At 37.4% G+C, this 19,719-nt stretch overlaps 1 protein-coding gene across 7 annotated transcripts in view; it reads right to left on the bottom strand.

Annotated features, from left to right (window-relative positions):
* Positions 1–19,719, bottom strand: part of FOXP2 (forkhead box P2) — a 400,866-nt gene that overhangs the window by 322,929 nt on the left and 58,218 nt on the right. For all 7 annotated transcript variants that reach the window (XM_071733677.1, XM_071733679.1, XM_071733672.1 and 4 more), the window contains exon 2: positions 16,736–16,881. The gene's annotated coding sequence lies outside the window, so the exon portion shown is untranslated. The remainder of the gene's footprint in view (positions 1–16,735; positions 16,882–19,719) is intronic.

Here is a 19,719-nt window from a genome sequence, read left to right as displayed (position 1 = left end):
CAAAGCAAAACACGTTTTATATTCTACTTCAACCTTCAGCTCACTGTAGATGTGAAAATTGAGGGCAGCTTGGTTGAAAGAAACCATAATATGAGAGCATTCCCATTTCAATGGAAGGGAAAGAGAAGAGAGAACAGGTGAATAAATTCAATGGAGATTACAGAAGAGGACTTGGGTAAATTGAATTGCTGGCCAAGATCCTGTGAAAGGTAACTTGAAGGAAGGAAGAAAAAGTTCAGGAGAGCTGGCTGTTAAAACATTTAAGACAAACTAAGTCAATATTGAAAAAGGCTAAATCACAAACTCTTCAAGGACCTGCAATTTATGGAGAGAACTGATCCACGAACACAAGTATCCAACAGAGAAAAACATGGCAATAAAGGGATAAAGAAGGGGAAAAAAAGAAAGCAAAAGGTAACTTACAAAACAAGATAATTTGTAGCAAGAAGACATTTTTGAGCTTCCTAAACAGGAAAATTTAAGAAAGAGCTGATCAGGTCACTTGCAGAAAATACAAAGATAAATATTTTGCTTAGTCTTTGATATAAAAGACAAGTACAATCTCATGGCTAAAACTAGTGATAAAAGAAATAAAAAATAGGATTAGAATAGAGAAAAAGAGGTGAAGAGACACTTCTGTAAGTTAGATGCAGTGAGATAAGCTGAGTCTAATCAAACTCATTCCTAATAGATGTTGGGTAGAACATGATGTTGACTTGTGCCTTGAAGCCAATCGAAGAATGAGTTTTAACAAGTGCCTCCAGTGCCTGAATGCCCTGAAATTTTGCCTGTCATTTTTCTCTACTTAAAACCCAATCAGTGAAATTAAAGGAAGTAAAAATAATCTTTATTTTTTAAACTTATTTTTAATGCAAATAAACTCAGTTACTAAGTTTTCTACCCCTTATTCCCACAAACAGATGCACTGCCTCAAAAGGTGGGACAGTTAACTGTAGAGGAAGAGGCTCCAGCAGAATTAACTGAAATTCTCTCACAGCCAGTAGTGATTTTTCAGAAGTTTTAGAAAAATAGATGAAGTTCAATGAGAAGAGAACAACGAGGAAGGAAAAATCCAGTGCCTGTCTTAAAAACATGAAGAAAGAGGTTAGGAATGACAGGCTTATCCAATTAGTTTCAGTTCCTGGAATATTCAAACTAGACCGATACGATGTCTTTTTTTAATTTTATTTTACAACAAGAAAATATATACCTGCCAATATAGTTTTGCAATGAGTAAAATCTGATAACTCAGTTAAGTTTCTCCTTCAGTAGAAACACGTGAAAGACAAAATTAAACTATATTAAGGCAAATACAAAATGTGTTAAAAATTTGATGCAGAGTATTAAAAGAAGGATGTGATGAATGGGGCTCAACAAGGGTCCATTCTGGTCTAATGCACAGTGTCCATAACTTGGACACTGAAATGGTCATCCTACAGACACTGTATTTTTAAAATTCTCAGATGATGGTAAGTTTGAGAAAGACAGGAAAACATTGCTCCTTTCTCCATGAGTAACAAAAATAACAAAAATTTACAATTAATTAAGGATGCACACAAATAAAAATATACTTTAATCAACTTTAAGAGTTAGTTAGAACCAAGAGTCAGTTCTCTAGAAGCTAAACACAAATTTACACCAAACCCAGTTTATAATATATAATTATTTGTATGTATGGCATCAAAACATAGCCACAATAGCTCAATCAGTGCACTGCACACAGACCTATGTTTTGAAGTATATCTCATTTTCTTCTTCACTGTCTTTCTCCAGCAGATTTTTTTCAACTCTGTATTGAGCAATCCAAGACAGAGGAGCACAAACTTAGCCTGGAAGATGTCAGATACACAGTTCTGACCATCCCACCCCTAGAATGCATGGTACTACTGACTGTTGGGGAATCTAGGTCATAACTGCTGAAAAAGAATGAGCCAGCACTGCCACCAGTAAAATAATGGCACAACAGAGCATGTTTCAGCATGCTGGGATATCATTAGTGAACCTTCTGGGGTCGCACGGCCATGTGGAAGACACCTTGTGCATCCCACCTTACCAAGCTGAATACAGGCTGATCGCCTGCCCAGTCATGAAGGCTTCAGGTTATCCTCACCCTCAGCTCCTGCTCCTGTAGATGCCACTGCTCTGCCTCAACTGGCAAGCTCACTTTCCATCTAGGCAGCATGGTCATTGAGGAGCTGCTCTCAAGGGACATGTCAGCTCAGGCACCTCATGCTGCACAGACAGCACTTTGGCAGGTATGTCACCCCAGAAGAGTTGGGCCTTTGTGCTGAAGTCCTCTCTGCCAGAACTCATATCCATTCCATAGGACTACCCCAGAGAGAACTTAATCTGTTCCCCACTGGTGACTGCCCAGGAGTGCTGCACGAGGGCAGCCTCTAACAGGAGATGCAGCAATCACAATTTTGCTGTATTATCAGAGCAGCATCAATGCTCTATTAGATTTCATGAGAAAACTGTGAGTTTAATATGTTGGATAGATGTCCATTTATTTGAAGTAACATAGAATATGTTGAATGCATGGTGAGGATTTGTCTTCCATGCACTGAGAAGTGTGTGTGTTTGGTTAATAGAAAAAAACAACAAAACAAAACAAAAAACCTCAGAACAAACAGAAAATGCATTTTTTAGGAATACACATACAATTACAGAAGTACAGTAAAATAGAATATGGAGATAGACTTCAATGAGGAATTTAGACAAGGCACCTCCAAAGACAAGAATAAAAATATAAATTTATCTAATTCAGAAAATACAAGCTATTGAGACCTACCTGTGCAAATTCACTATTCTTTATATGAGGAATTTAGACAAGGCATCTCCAAAGACAAGAATAAATATATAAATTTACCTAATTCAGAATATATAAGCTATTGAGACCTAGATATGTAAATTCACTATTCTTTATTATTTGAGGTTAAAATATTAGTAAAACTACAAAATGAAACTAAATGGCTCACTATTATCTTGCATGTTAAATTAAAGATGTCTTGATCTTCTAAGATGAAATTGATACTAACCTGATCATCTATTTTATCTTCTTTATCATATCATATAGAACAGGTTGAAGAAGAAAAGGAACCATTTTCCAATGCATTGGCTGCCAATGTATTAAAAAAATACTGCTTCTGGATTCATACCCAGCTTTTTTCCTAAACACTCCTCACTGTTCTGTCCATCTCTGATACATAAATACTGTGGTCAAGTAAATGCTGCTATTGAAACCTAGAATTTTGCATTTCTGAAATGCAGCCCAAATGTTGCATCTACAGGTTTTTGTGCATTTAATTTCCTAGGTGCCTTTTAGGGCAAAAAAGGGAAAAGTCCTTAAGGCAATATAAGCACTTAATCCAACTCAAATACTAAAGAGGACATAACCTTTTAAATCATCTTAAATATTTACGATGCCATAAGCTCTTAAACTTCCTGGAATACTTAGCCTTCCTTAAAACCTCACAGTACTCAAAGTCCCTAGAGCAACATAAGCACCTAAACTGCTTCAAATCCTTCCAAAGGACACAACCTTTAAACCATGTTTAGTGTCTAATTTTTAGAAATATTTTTGTTTCTTCAGGCACAGTTCTGCCTGCTTTTGTCCACAGATCAGGTAGCTATGTAAGTACTATTCATATGCTTCCCTTAACACAATACTTTCATCTGATGGAAGATATATGTGTAGAAGACCTAAAGCACCTTGTCACAACAGGAAAGTCAACACAAGTAATGGAAAGGATTCCCTTGATGCTAAACCTGGCAAGAACTCAGCTTCATAGAAAGAGAAGTCACAGAAACACAACAGTCATCAAAGTCTTCACATCACCTTGTTCCTACACCTTTAAGCAATATCTGATGATGACTCGAGACAGGTTTGCAGTGTCTCACCATCAGCTTATGGTCAGCAATCAAGAAATAACGAAATTCAACATCTGCAACAGCACCAGCAATCATGATCTCTGGGTGGGAACCTAATAGTAAGTGGTAAAACTAGAGCCATTATACAAGTCATATTTAAGTGTTTAACATGTACACAACCACAAGATGCTTCAGGACTTTAATTTTTAGGGACAGTATTGTCTCCCGGTAATTTTCAAGCCTGATTTAGCTTTCTAGCAACTGTGTGTTGAAATTAAGTCATTCTGTTTCCTTCCTTCATAAGCCCTTTGGATAGGTATGGACTGAGCAGAAAAACATTTGAGAGCAAGCCAATACTACACATGCAAACTTGAGAGGCAAGGGTACTTCTTCCAGAATTTCCTGGTTCAGGCTTTCAGTTTCCTATAGACTAGGAAGGGAATTGTCCACATCCCACTCTGAAGGATACTTCAGTTTTTCTTCCAAGAGTGAGTGGAGCATTAAGTGGAACATTAGTGCCACAGATGCTCTTGAACAATTAAGAAAAGCTACAATTTTTTTTTGGGGGGGAGGGTATAAGTTTCAAAATTCACATGACAGGTAGTAGTAGGTCAGACTAATCTTGTTCCTTTTTTGGATGTAAATGAAGATAAGCATCTTCAGAGAATATTTACAAACTCACATTTACCAGACTTTTACATGAGAAGCAAGGTCAGGGAATATATGCACATATGCAATTTTTTACAAATTATTTTTACATTAATCATAAGCCATGCCAATTAAAAGTGCTGTAACCATCAATGAATGAAATACTTGAAATATATAACTCAAATATACAAATAAATTATGATGTGTTGATATTTCCACATGCTGAAAATCTGAATGTTTTGGAGTGCTCCTAAATCTATATGGCAATGGCTTAACAGTTCTGCAGAGTCTGTGTTTATGGTGAGTCTGGTGAGCAAAAACAATACTATGCAAAACATTATCAAGTCCATTTTAACAGCTTTTCCATTTTCTTTGTACCTTTACACTCTGACCAATTAAATCAATTGATATTCAAATATTTGACTACATCACCCTATAGATGCTGATCTGAGAGTTAATGTACCGTTCATAATATGTTTCTTGTCATTCACCTAGTCTCTGTTTTCCCTAAATTGCTACAAACTCTTGATTTTCTCCTTTTCCTTGACCTCTTACATATATATATATATATATATATATGTATGTATATATTTACAAATTGCCTATTTGCTACATCCTGTGACACTCAGTTTTACCTGTGAGCACAAAACAGGTACAAACTTTTCAGCGCGTCAGTATCGCTATTTTAAAAACTACGCAAATAAATGTAAAATTTTAAATTATTGAAGTACAGTAGATGAAAATGCTTTTTTTTAAGCTATTACTACACACTGTATTTGGGTTTTTACCTATGGCACTTCAGAATTATCATTTTACTGTTTCACAGCATGCCACTGCAGTAACTGGCTACCTCAATGTCAAGAGCATGGGACCGGGTTAAGTCAGTAACTCAGTTCTCAACGTACTGTCATGGAAACAAAATATTGGCTGATGGACCAAAGCAAAGACTTTGATAAAGTAGCTCATAAATCATGGCTGCGTGTCCAATGAAGAACTACAGATACCAGCATATAGCAATTTCATTTATAAACACTAATTTCAATAGAAAAACATTAGAAATGTGCACAAGATTAGAAACCTGAGCACAAAGCAGGGAGACTCTTTAGAAAAGCATACTAAATGCTTCATACTAAAAGCAATGAGGAGAGCAGTACATACAGCAGCCTGTCCAATGAACTATTTCATCAGTATTGCTGCTATCAGCAAACTGTGTGCCATACTGAATACTTATGTGTCCGTATATATACATATACATACGTGACATTTTATTACACTACAGAGGATGATAAAAGACTATGACAAAGTTACTCAGTTTTTGGCTTTCAGTACTAGCTTCCATTTTTCCCTAACAACTGATAAACAAGCAATAACTTTGCTATTGCTTCATTTAACCATGGAAAAGGGAGATGAAAAGGAAAGCCCTCCAACAGGTCATCTAGATCTTCTCTTTAAGATATCTGTTTTAAGTTTCCCTTAGAAAAGTGAATAAAGTAGATGAGGTAGAAGATTACAAAACATTACTCTTTAAGTGACAGTTTTAATTGAAGAGACTAGATAAAAGCAACTCCTGCTTCAGTACAGTTTTAAGCACATAAAATAAAAATAACCCACTGGTCATATAAATACATGTGAACACCTGAAAAAATTTTAATTCTGCAACAGACATCAACAGTTACAGACACTAATCTCCTATAAGAGCAAAAAGTGTAAATACTACATTATTTGCAGATTAAAAAAGCTGTGATTTTTTTCTTTTTAACACACTTTTATATCAAGGATCCCTATGGTCAAATCTGACTAAGAAAATGTCTGCATTAGGAAATAAAGGAGCCCAACAAGAACAGCCTTGTGCTGCAGAACAGCTGGAGACAAGCACTTCACATCCATGTGACACATACTTCAGGACACTTTCTTTTAAACTACTGCACACTTTTGGTCAATTTTGAAGTACTTGCCATTGTTTAGCTTCATCAACAGGAAGATTTCAATGGAAATTAGTTTATCCTGATATTTCTGAAGTGCAATCTTGATTTGATACTAATGGGGATGCTACTGAAGCATAGCAATACTAAGATGATAGCCATTTTCTGTTCTATTTATAGACCACATTATTTTTGGTTTGCATGACAGTTTGTAAATATTTGAGGTTTGGTTTTGGTTTGGTTTTTTTTTTTCTTCTGGGGCAAATTTGAATTTTTTCTCTTCAGACAACTGTGTATGTCCATCCATATGCAGGGACTCAGCTTCATAAGCCCACTATGGTATAGGGACAAATCATTTGCAGACAATGAAAAGCTTTGGAACGCAGCTATAGAATCTCAAACCAATTTTTTTCCGAAGACACAGGAGGTCTGAACTCCAAAATACCCAAAGGCTTCTATTTCATCACAAGTTTTAACAGTAAGTATAGATGTTACATCACAGTTTTTAGATGTTAAAATGTTACAGTTTAAGGTGTTATAGACCTTACATGCAGTAAGGTATGCATGTCAGGGGATATAGAATTATAAAATTCAACATGCATGCACTAAATTAATGCAAAATCAATTAAAATTTATCTAGAAAAATGTAATCAGAGTATCTGATTTTTGCAGTTGAAAAAAAAAAAGAAGTACACCTTTCACTAACCTGTGGTTGGAGACTGCCCATGTGAGATTGCACAGTTTTAGGTAGTTCATCTGGAGCCCATCTCCCCTATGTTCAATATTGTCATCAGAAACAAGAACTGAGAGATAATGACCTCTTGGGGGAAGGTTGATGACCTCAATTCAGCTCTCAGTAACTGTCTCAGAAATCATTTATCATATCTTGCAAAAATACAGGCATAAGACGCACCTTGAGAATCAAAATACCATTTAACTGCTCCACTGAAGAGCTCTTTCTCCCTAAAAGACCTGATGACAGACCATTTTTCCCCTGAGCAAAGATACCAGCTAAAACTGTGTTTCTTTCTGTCAGAGTAAAATTAGGGAAAGGAGGTGGAGAGAAAGGGGATCACATTTTAGTTTTATTCCACTGATGCTGCTGCCTGTCACTAAAAGATGAAGGGCTGAAATCCCATCAGTCTGGATTTGCAGATCTGAGGATGAAGAATTAGTATTTTTCTGTTTTTGCAGAAAACTCCTTGATGTATGGTTCCATTATTGAATGTTAACAGCTGCAGTTTAAATTACAAATGAGGTTCTATTAGCATAACTCGTAGTTGGTTTCTATTTTAAAGAATAATTTTAGCTAAACTTGTGTCAGCTGAGAGCCTACATGTTTTCATTTGTCGCTACAGATAAAGGAAAGAAGAATTTTATATTTTACTGCTGCAAATTATGAGATCTAGAACAGCAGAAACATTAAACAACATTTTTAAGATACTACTGATACCTCCTCTGACAGGGGACAAGAGGCCAGTAAGTGGTCTTTAGCAATGATGTAGAAAAACAAGCCTTGAACAGGCAGCAGTGCTGGTGGGGCAAAACCCATAGCATCTTTTACAAGTTGTCTCTACAACTTAATTTTTAAAAGAAGATTATTTTAAAAGCTCCAAATTGCATTGTGGAATAAGTGTTTAATTAGCTTTGGTTTCCATCATGAATGTTTTCATCAAAACACACTACACAACAGATGGCTTCTGCTCTTATAATTTGCAGCTACCGTGTTTGTGCAACTACTGTCTTGCCCTTGAAAAGCTGTTTGTGTTTAATGTATCTTTTACTGATGGTTGTCTGACATATACATATATCAGCATATCAGAATTCATTAAATTGCTACTCTAAATGGTCAAGTTCCAACTGCACCACGTTTGCACAGTGTTATTTTCTGTAATACCACTCAGTGCTTCAAACTGCACAGCAGGCAGTGGTGACATTCTGGGTCTCTGAAGTTAACGCTTTTCATGCAAAGCAGTCAAAAGCATCACCTTCATCACAAAGCACAATCAAGGTCTGAGCATCTGCAAGGGTCAGAAGATGAACACAACCCAAGGGCAGAATCGTGGAATTCTGGTAGGGTTGGAAGGGACCTTAAAGATCACCTAATTCCAACCCCACTGCATGGGCAGGGACAACTCCACTAGACTGGGTTGCTCAAGGCCGCATCCAACCTGGCCTTGAACACTTCCAGAAAGAGGGCAACCACAACTTCCTTGGGCAACCTGTTCCAGTGTCTCACCACCCTCAAATTAAAGAATGTCTTTCTAATGTTTAACCTAAATCTCTCAAAGTTTGAAAACATTTCTTCTTGTCCTCTTACTACACACCCATGTAAAAAGCCCTACCCCAGCTTTCGCGTAGGCCCCCTTCACATATTGGAAGGCTGCTATAAGATCACTTCAGAGTCTCCATTTCTCCAGGCTGAACAACCCCAATTTCCTCAGCCTGTCTTCATAGGGGAGATGCTCCAGCCCTCTGATCATTTTAGAGTCTCTCCTCTGGACATGTTCCAGAAGCTCTATGTCATTCTTGTGTTGGGGATTCCAGAACTGGACATGGTACTCCAGGTGGGGTCACACAAGAACAGAGAATCACCTTCCTCGACCAGCTGTCTGTGTTTCTTTTTATGCAGCCCAGGACCTGATTGGCTTTCTGAGCTGCAAGCACACATTGACAGCTCATGCTGAGTTTCTGGTTCACGACCATGCCCAAGTCCTTCTCCTCAGGGCTGTCTGCAATCCTTTCTCCTCCTAACTTGTATCTGTACAAAGGATTGCTGCAAGCCAGATGCAGAACCTTGCACTTAGCCTTGTTGAACTTTATGCAGTTTGCATAGGTCTACGTCTCAAGCAAGCCAAGGTCCCTCTGGGTGGCATCCCTTCCCTCTAGCATTTTGACTTCACCACACAGTTTGGTGTCATCAGCAAACCTGCTGAGCATGCATTCAATTCCACTGTCGATGTCACCAACAAAGATGTTAAACAGCACTTGTCCAAGTACTGACCCTTGAAGAACACCACTCATCACACATCTCCATCTGGACACTGAGTGACTGATCACAATTCTTTGGTGCAACCAGCCAGCCAGCTCCTTATTCAAGTAGTGGTCCCTCCATCAAATCCATATCATTCCAGTTTAGAGATAAGAATGTCATGTGGGACAGTGTTGAATGCTTTGCACAGGCTCAAGTAGATGACGTCTGTTGCTCTGCCTTTGTCCATCGAGGCTGTGACCCCTTCAGAAAAAGCCACCAAATTAGTCAGGCAGGACTTGCCCTTAGTGAAGCCATGGTGGCTGTCACCAATCACCCCTTTTTTTAGCTGCATGCCTTAGCAGAGCCCTCAGAAGGATCTGCTTCATGATCTTGAGAGGCACAGAGGTGAGACTGACTGACCTATAGTTCCCTGGGTCTTCTTTTTTTTTCCATTTTTGAAAATGAGGGTTATGTCTACCCTTTTCCTGTCAGGAGGAACTTCACAAGACTGCCATGACTTTTTTAATATGATGGACAGTGGCTTTGCAACTTCATCCACCAGTTCTATCAGGAGTCAAGGGTGAGTCTCATTAGGTCCCATGGACTTGTTCACTTTCAAGTTCTTTAGGTGGTCTGGAACCCGCTCTTCATATACAGTGGGAGGATCTTCCTTTTCCCAATCCCTACCTTTGGCTTCTGGAACATGGAGGGTGTGACAAGAGTCCTTGACAGTGAAGACAGAGGCAAAGGAGTCACTGACTACCTTGGCCTTCTCTACATCTTGGGTGACCAGTTCTCCCATGGAGGAGTTCTCTCCTTCTGGAGGAGGCCAACATTTTCCCTAGTCTTCCTCTTATCATTGACATAACTATAGAAATTTTTCCTGTTGTCCTTAACCCCCCTTGAGAGATCCATTCTCTCTGTGCTTTTGCTTTCCTAACCTGATCTTTTGCTTCTCTGACTACTTCTCTGTACTTTTCCCAGGTTATCTGTCCTTGCTTCCAGCCTCTATAAACTTTGGTTTTGCCCCTAAATGTGTCCAGGAGTTCCTTGCACATCCACACTGGCTTCCTGGCATTCCTGCCTGCCTTCCTCTTCACTGGGACACATTGCTCCTGGGCATGCAGGAGGTGATGCTTGATAATGGACCAGCTTTCCTGGCCTCCTTTAAAAGTCCCCCCAAAGAGACTCAGCAACCCAAGCCAACTATCTCTACAAGCAGCCAAATAATTCTGGATCATTCTGGGGTTGGGACACTTATGCTGGAGTTTCTGTCTATTTCAAATCAATTCATTTCTCTACACCTTGACATCTCCATGTTGAAAATATTAATCATGATACCTAAGACTGAAGCTTCCTGAAATACCTGTGTGCAGCAAAGGCTTGGTAACCAACACACAGCAACAATGAAATGTTATTTCTGCATTCAGCCCATCTAACAATTAAAGTATTCTTAGCATTAACCCACAGGGGGTTAAGGGTGATACTTAATTCATTAATGTGTTCTATAAAGTTCTTTGAAATCCTCAGATGAAATGTAGTGTATTATTATTACATACGTCATGACTTATGCCCCAAAGGATCTCGCCATGCTTTGTTAACTGTACACAAGCATCCTTTCATTACCATGCAAATGGTTCTACCTCTGAAGCATAACACTGAAGCTGTTTACCAACAGACAGTAATCCTACAAAAACATTTACCAATATTATATGAAAAATGTTGTGTTTAGTTACAAATGCATGTTTCACACTGATTCCAATTCCTGAAAGGCTCAATGCCAGGGAACTGCATGCAGGAGAATACCAGAGTCTTTAAAATGGTCATTTCAGCAAAAGATGTTTGCTTAGCTGGCATCTGAATTTAGTCTATCACCAGACTTTCACTCCTTTGTACCACAGAAAAGAGACCATAAATTAAACCGATATGATTCCAGCCCTCACAAAGCAGAAAACTAAGAAAATTGACAGTCAGAATGGGTGTAAGGTCCAATTAATCAATGCTGTTAACCAAATAATTCAGGAATCTAACCATCCAAAATGCATTGCAGACAAGAGAGCTTATAGGAGCTGAAGCAATGAATACATGCTGGTAAAGTTTTCCTTCCTCTCTTGCCTGCTTTCTGAATAGAGACAAGACACATTTTTAGAAAAAAACTATCAATACATATTTTTCTTTCTAAAAATGCTTGCAATAATCAAAACACATTTCCCTTTTTTTCTATTTGAAACTTCAGGTTTCCTTTAAATTTTAAATCAGAAGAGCAACATGACGGGAATACATGGAATGGGATGGGAATGACCGCATGTAGAATTTTCTATTATAAAAAAGCCCCTGCTGATGTAGATTACTGTTCTGGGAATAACATTTGCTCTTTTAATTTTGTTGCTGTCATTAATGAGTTTCTTTAACAGATATTCTCAAGTTTCTATACCCAGATTTATTCACTGAAAGCAGATATTCACAGCCTGTTGGATCTACTCAGTTTGAATCCTCTAACAGGTCCAGGACAAATCATCAATCATGAAATAAAATTTATAGTTGGAAAAAAATATGCACCATTTTTCACTACTTGAACATCCTCTGTTCAGTGGAACTTTTGCTGAACTGTCCTTTCTATTTTGTCAGAGCTCAGGTCTTTTTGGTTGATTTTTGTGACAATGTATAAAATGCCACTTAAAACTAAACATTCATAAAGTAGCAGGAGGATAGGGATATTACAAATTCAACCCAAGTAAAGCCAAATAAATGTGAAAAACAAAATCAAGTCTATAAAACTTGTGTCAGCTACAGAAATAGACAGCTTGTCAGCATCAGTGAAGTTCTGCCTTTTTATCCATGAGAATCTTGGCCAGTAGATACTGCTATGACAGTATTTCTAAGAGGATATTTTGTTCATGTTTACAGTCCATGACTCACTGATACAGATATGAACACTGATGAATGTTATTTTGTGAACATACAATATACAGAGAGAGTACTAAAGAGAAATTACCTAAAATGTATTAACATGAGCCTGCTTCACTTGTAAGCACTTTCTTTAGGCCAATTTGCAAGTAATTGTTTAAAAACTATATCCCTACCTCAAGTTGAAGACACATTACAGGAGTCAGGTATCCTCTGTAGTTTTACAATACTCCACTACTCTGCAATACTTAACTAAATGTACCACGTTTCAAATAACAATGAAAAGATGGACACAAAATGAAAAAAAAACAACATCCCAGGTGAAAGAAGTAATATTCAAAACAAAATTAAAAGTAAAAGAAAAATTTGAAATATCTCAATGGTGCTAATCAATCAGCTATAAGTGGAAGTACAAAAATTCTGCCTATAATAAGCAGTCAGGTGCATTTCTCCTACAACAGGACAAATATAATACTGAGACCATCTCTGAAGCTTATTCTATTGCTGTTCATACTTTCACAAAAAGACATCTAATAATGAGTTAACACTAAACCGTATTTTGTTACATGCCTATCTAATAATTAAAAATAAAACAGGAATGTTGTACACTCCTTCTAATGCCTTTTAGACCTGTTCAACTACCCCACAGCAAGAAAGTGCTCCCCACATACCATGCCATTAGCCATGAACACTGGAACTGAGGAAGCTGGTGTGCTATCATCCTGTGTTAGGCAATGTAGTTGCTATTACTCAAATAAAGAGCAGTTTAAATTACTGAAGAAATCTGCAGTAGTTCAATACAAATGAAAAACAGAATTTCATCACAATCTCATTTTTAGAACATATTATTAGTAATTGTTCATAGTAGAGCAACTTTGCTCAAATTAGAAAGTTATCTAATTACTTGCCTTTAAAAGTCAGCTAAAAGCAAGTTTTCATCTGTTATATTAGCACCAGATTTTTTGTAGTCTTTTATTACAGGCAACAACTAAACAATGCTAGAATCTCATAATTCACCACATTTACTATCATACTAGAAATTAACTAATGATATGAAGCCAAAAAGTTGCATTTCTCAGCCTAGAGATCAAATATAAGAAGAAAAAATCAAAACCTATTTATATTTCATAGCTAATATTAAAATAGCACCTGAAGAGCACTTTTTAATGGTTACATACAACATCTGAGCAATATGGAAAATTTCCTTTTAAAAAGCTCATGTGCATTAACATAACCAAAAAGAAATAATTTCTAAAAGAAATTTGTTTATTCATGTGAAAGCAGGATGCTTTTGTCAATGTCAGCAGTAAGATTCCTGCCCCTTAAGTTTACATTATGTCACATGAGATGGAATTTATCTTTCTTAATATTTATTAGAAAACTTAGATGTCTAAATTGATGCCAGTCACCTTAGGCTTTATTTATTGCCAGTGACAAGAAACAGGCAGCTCCGAAGGATGAATCATCTCAAGACAGACATGAAAAGAGGCTATGGGAATCTTCTCCTAGAAGCCTCCATCTCTCTTCCCTGACTAAAGAAGCCTACAGTGACCAGCTCAAATTTATACCACCTACATTTTCAAATGGCTAACGTCAGGGGAAATTAATCCCACTCTCGACATCTTTCTCAAAGAGTACTTGGGAAAAGTAAGTGTAAGATGCAGAAAAACAGGAATCTGAACAACCATAAAAATCAAAATACACTGTTCCAGAAAAATTAAAAAAACAAGACCCTTTTGTGAAAATAACAGGGGATCTGTACATTTGAAATGTCATTCAGTGTTTGATCTCCGAGCCAGGACAGACTCCGTCATTTCAGGGGCTTAAGAATATACAGAGGATATTTTCAGAATATGCTGACAAAGTAATATGCCTCTTCTGATTATGAGTAAGCAGCAATTTTCAAAAGCTTGTAATTCAGTGCAATAACGATAGAGATTCAGAGGCATGGCAAAAGGCACATCTTCTAACGCATTAAAGCTTCACACTCAAATTTCAAGTCCTTACTCAAAAGCAAAGCATTTTTCTTTTGCACTTTCAGAAATGATGCACCCTTCTCGTGGAAGGTTTTCCAAAGACATTCTTCAGCCTACAGCAAAACTGCGGACAGAAAATGTCTGCCAAACTAATTGAAATTGAAAATCAAGAAAAATAACATTTAAAGAGAGAGTTCCTTTTCTCTAAGTATTTCAAAACACAAGGAAGCCCCTGAATCACACACTCCTAGAAGATAAAGGACTATATTCTGAAGTATCAGTGTACATTTGCCCAGTTTCCACGATTCCACAGACATCTACATGAATTGCAAGACTGTCCTAGAATGTCCATTTGTAAATTATAGCTTATAATGAAACTGTTACACTGTTTTATAAGTTTCATTGACCTCTGACAAGACTTCAGGAAGACAGATATTTCTATTGTGAATAAATGGATCCCTCCTCCAAGATTTTGTCAATATCTTCGACTTTTTTTTTTTTCCAAACACAACATCATACTAAAGATATATCTTCCTTTCCATGGATCAAGTGAAGAAGATACTCATTTTAAATATCCAAAATCCCCATTATGTGACTGTCCACATCACAAGAACTATGGTGCTAATTTGTAGCTAAAAAGCATTTGCAGACTTCAATGTGATTTTTGTAGTTATATTCACAAGTCTTTAAATAAAATTTAACACATTTTAGAAACCTCGCAACTTCTGCCATCTCTCATCTTTAGCCAAAACTTCAGTAAAAGCCTAAACTGAATAGCTAAATACATCAAAATAGGAAAAATAATTTTAAAAAAGAACGTTTTAAATATCACAAAAAGAAATAGCAGAATCTTTTCTGCTGATTTTGCTTACCTATAAAAAATTCCCAGAATCAAAGAGCAGCTGAGGTTGGTAGGGACCTCAGAAGACCATCTAGTCTAAATCCCTGCTCAAGCAGGGTCAGGTGCATCAGGCTACTTGCCACTGTGTCCCACTCTGTCTGGAGTGTCTCCATGGACGGAGACTCTACATCCTCTTTGGGCAATCTGCTCCAGTGTTTGACCATCCTCTAGGTAAGGAAATTTTTATATTATGTTTCAACAGAATTCTCTGTATTCAATTTGTACCCGTTGCTTCTCCTCCTGTCACTGGGCGCCAATGAGAAAAGTCTGGCTCAGTCTTCTTTACACCCTCCCATCAGATATTTAATGTGAGAATGAAATGTTACTCATTATTTTACTGTTTAGGAAAGGCAAGGATCCTGTGCCTAAATTAGTCCAACCACTAATCATAAGATACCACCCAACCCACACATCATCATGCATGGTGTTATAGAAAAACAGGGTAGCATATTTGAGATTCAGAAATTATGCATGTATATATGAATTGAATTACACAGTATCGTGCCTACACTATAGATTACTATAAGACACCTGCTTACTTGCTAGCTATTTGTGACCATTTCCTGGTTTGGGGGATCTTAATTTTAAGTTACAAAGGATAAAAAAGACTCTGCACTATCACAGCGTGAAATGCAGAACAAAACAGTATCTCCCCCTTAGATAATAAGTGAGGCTGCCTCACTCAAGTTATTCCACTCTTAAAAATGGCAGAGCACTAAAAATACCTACAAGGTCTGAGACTATAGCTCAACAAGCAATTTAAGCTTCAAAACAAGCACAGATGCCAAAAGAAGCTATCATGCACCACACCCCCACACTTTTGATTGCTAATGTCCACCCCCATCACCCTCTGTACCAGTCACAGCCCTTGGACAGTCATATGGGAGAAGGTTTGGATAAACCCAGCTGAAAACAGAACCAGACAAATACTTGGTTTCTTTCAGTTGGATTGCTCCTCTGAAGTTCTGAACACATGCTGAGGGAGAATGACAAAATGGGAAATGGAAAACAAGCTGGCACTGCTTTTTACACCAAGGTGACAGGTTAAGGTGTTCATTGAACATGGAAGCTAAACCCAAGCCATCAAAGAGGAGACACAAGCTACTCAAGGAGTAATCCTGCATTCTCTAAGCATTGCTTTTAGGATGAGCTGGATTGCCCTCTGGAGATGCCTGATTCTCTCCTGAGGGTAAAACAGAACCTCGGATGACTAACTGAGATTCAGCTGCTTAGCTTCTACGTATCTAAAATAACTCAGATATAGATGAGTAGAAAATGGTAGAAAAACAGGTTTGTGAATCTAACAGCACTTAATTACGATTAATAAAAATCAGTTTTAAAAAAAAACAGAATTGTAATATAGCCTACCATCACAAAAACTTAGCAGTACATATTCTCTGTATACTCCCTAAATTTCTTCCTAAACCATATTTTACATCTATAAGCTGCATGTTTCAGTGACGTGGTACAGTATTCCTCCCACAGAGCATATAAATCCACAACAGAAACAGCCACAGTTTGGTTATAAATTACTTACATTTCTTCAGAATCACTTAGTCACCTTGTTGTGCTGCAGAAGGGATGGTCTTTTCCTTTTTGCTCAAGCTGTTCCTCCTTCCAGAACTATCTGTCACCTCTATGGCAGCAAAGGACAAAAGGTCCTTAACTTTCACTTGGAATTATCTAAGGGTAAGAAGGGGAAGGAATACAGTAAGCACATGCATCCAGATCATGTTTTATCACAAGGTATTACAATCACCTCTTTAAAACAAACTTCAGTAAATTTACAGGGCCACATTTGTTACACACATGTACTGCATACCTTGGAAGAAATCCCACACATTTTACATCTTTATTTGTATGAAACATCTGAAGTAGTCACTACTCCTGAAGTAGTCTCCTACACAACTCCTGAGATTCCTAATAACAAAATTATATTACTTTTTAAAGTGTAAATATAAAAATTAAGAAATACTTATTGCTGATTTTGTTGCTGCATTAAGATATTTTGACTACTCCAGGCAGGATTCAAGCAAGCAATCACAATTCATTGAATACAGGGTCACTGAGAACAGCCTTGGTTCCCCATTATTGACAACTATTTTAACTCGAATTTTCTGTTAAACAAAATAAAACAAAACAAAACTGTATCTTACAATCCAAAAGTGAGACCTGGAGTTTACAATGGGCAGCACCATTCCATCAGAGTCAAAACCGTAAATCACATGTTAAAAATTAATGGGAAAGGAATAAAGAACAAAGCGTAACACATCACTTGCCACTGTATTAATCCCCATCTTGAAAAGCATGCTCCACTCTGGTGTCCAGCACAGAATGCAACACAACAGAACTATAAAACACATCCATGATCAAAGGGTTAGAACTGTTTCCATATGAGGAAAAATTCAGTACACAACTATCCAGGCTGGAAAACAGACAACTTAAGGGAGCACATGATGGACTACAAAGCTTGAAGATGGAGAAGTTGCGCAGACATCATCTGTTCCCTAGCCCTTGAACTCAGGAACTGCCTGGTGAAACTCAAGTTGAAAATAAAAAGGAGTTTCTTCTCCACAAAATGGGTAACAGAACTGTAGAGTTCTTCCCAAGGATGCTGTTGATGCAATGAGTTTTCATGAGTAGAAAAGGAGAGTGGAGGCAGCCTTGGAACAGAGATATCACTGGAGACAGAGGATGGCCCAAGTGAACTATTTGTCTGAACCCGGCTGACCAGTCTTGTCTCCTTGTATATTTATTTATGCTAATATTAATTCAAATAATTCTTATGTTCAATTTATGCTGATACATTCACCACACAAGAACCAGAATTACTGCATTAGGTACACTAGGAGTTGAATCTTCCTTGCATTTGAAGTAGAGGCTACATCTTCTTGAACTGTAAAGTGAACTCCCACAGTTCTCTGTACTTTACTACAAGCTTAGTAAATTTGATTGACTTTTCCAAAACAGTGTCACCAAAGAGAAGAAAAGAAAAGAAAAGAAAAGAAAAGAAAAGAAAAGAAAAGAAAAGAAAAGAAAAGAAAAGAAAAGAAAAGAACTTAAGTCTTACTGTAAAGCAGCACTAGCATAGCTCTCCACAGTCCACAGTCCCAAAGCAGCCAGGGCCGAGGGCTACAAAGCAAGGTTCTGCTTCTAAAGTTGTTCTCTGGTCTCATGTGTTTGAGTCTGTAACTTCAGCCATGTGCTCCCACTCAGTTCAGCACTTATAGAAATGCAGGTCAGAATCTTTATGTCCCAAGTTTCGTCTCAAAGCAAACCTTAAAAATCATATACTCTGTATTCCAATATTTCCTCTTTTGCTTTAATCTCTAGGATACAGCAGTGTTTCTGATTTATTTTGGGTAAGTGCAGATCAATTAAAATTCCTTCAGGGAAGCCTTCTGAACCAGCAGCAAGTGAATGACTGTCACCAGGAACAAACACTTTCTGCTGTCATGGGCTGGCATGTCACTTTTGAGCAAAACCTATGTTAATTAATTCCATCCATACCTACCAGGTGTACCAAAGGAATATAGCCACTTCTTTCCGCTGTCTTGCTAGGTACAGATCTTTGTGTCTGTTAACTGAGTATCCCTATACAAAGACTTATGCATCGGGGTTCACTATACTAAGAAGCAGCCCCCACTAGCACACACACACAAAAAAAAAAAAAAAAAAAAAAAAAAAAAACATAACAGGACAAAAATAACTTCATTCAGACATCAGAATTCAACTGAAGTCCCTGTCGCAAACTGCACAAATTAATACCCTAATGTTTCACCCCAAAATAAGAAAGCTTCCACTACATCTACACACAGACCTATTTATTAACATTCTTTTTAGATGATACAGTGAGGAATTTGAATTACTGACACTTTTTTTGTTCAGCTTGATATATTGGATCAAAGTAGGTTTACTGCTCTATCTATTCCCCCTCATCACTTCTACACTTTGCAAAAGAAGAGGATGCTACGGCATCTGCTGTTCTGCTTGCTTCTGCAGCTCAAGTGGCTACACGGAGGATGAAAGAAAATTCAGTGTATAGCATGCTAATGATCAAAGACCCATGAACTACAGCCTCGTAGTTTTATTTTAGGCCACCTTTCCCTTCTATCATTTGTCCAGCTTCTCTGTTTAGAATGTAAAAACTTAAGGGTAATAATATAACCCATCCAGCTCAAAAGACATCCAAATTCTGTTTGACATCCTGCACATCGCTCTGATACTAACTATAAATAAGAGCTTGCTGCAGCAAACGAGTACCGAACGTCTTAAAATTGATATATGGGAGAAAACACACTTCTCACAAAATTGCAAAATTTAGAAAAGTGGACTCCAGATATACTACAGCAGATTAAAAATTCTACTGCAGTATAAACCCATAAAAATAATTTGACAGAATTAATCAAAACAGTTCAGAATTATCGTCGCCACTACTTCAATATTGGGGAAGAAAAATCATGAGAACAGGTATCAGAACACAGCAACCTGCTGGGCGTCAAACAAAACCTGTGATTCTCA

The sequence above is a fragment of the Heliangelus exortis genome, chromosome 1 (assembly GCF_036169615.1).
Source record: "Heliangelus exortis chromosome 1, bHelExo1.hap1, whole genome shotgun sequence".
NCBI lineage: Eukaryota > Metazoa > Chordata > Aves > Apodiformes > Trochilidae > Heliangelus > Heliangelus exortis.
The sequence above is the reverse complement of the archived record's forward strand: the minus strand, read 5'-3'. Positions and strand labels throughout refer to the sequence as shown.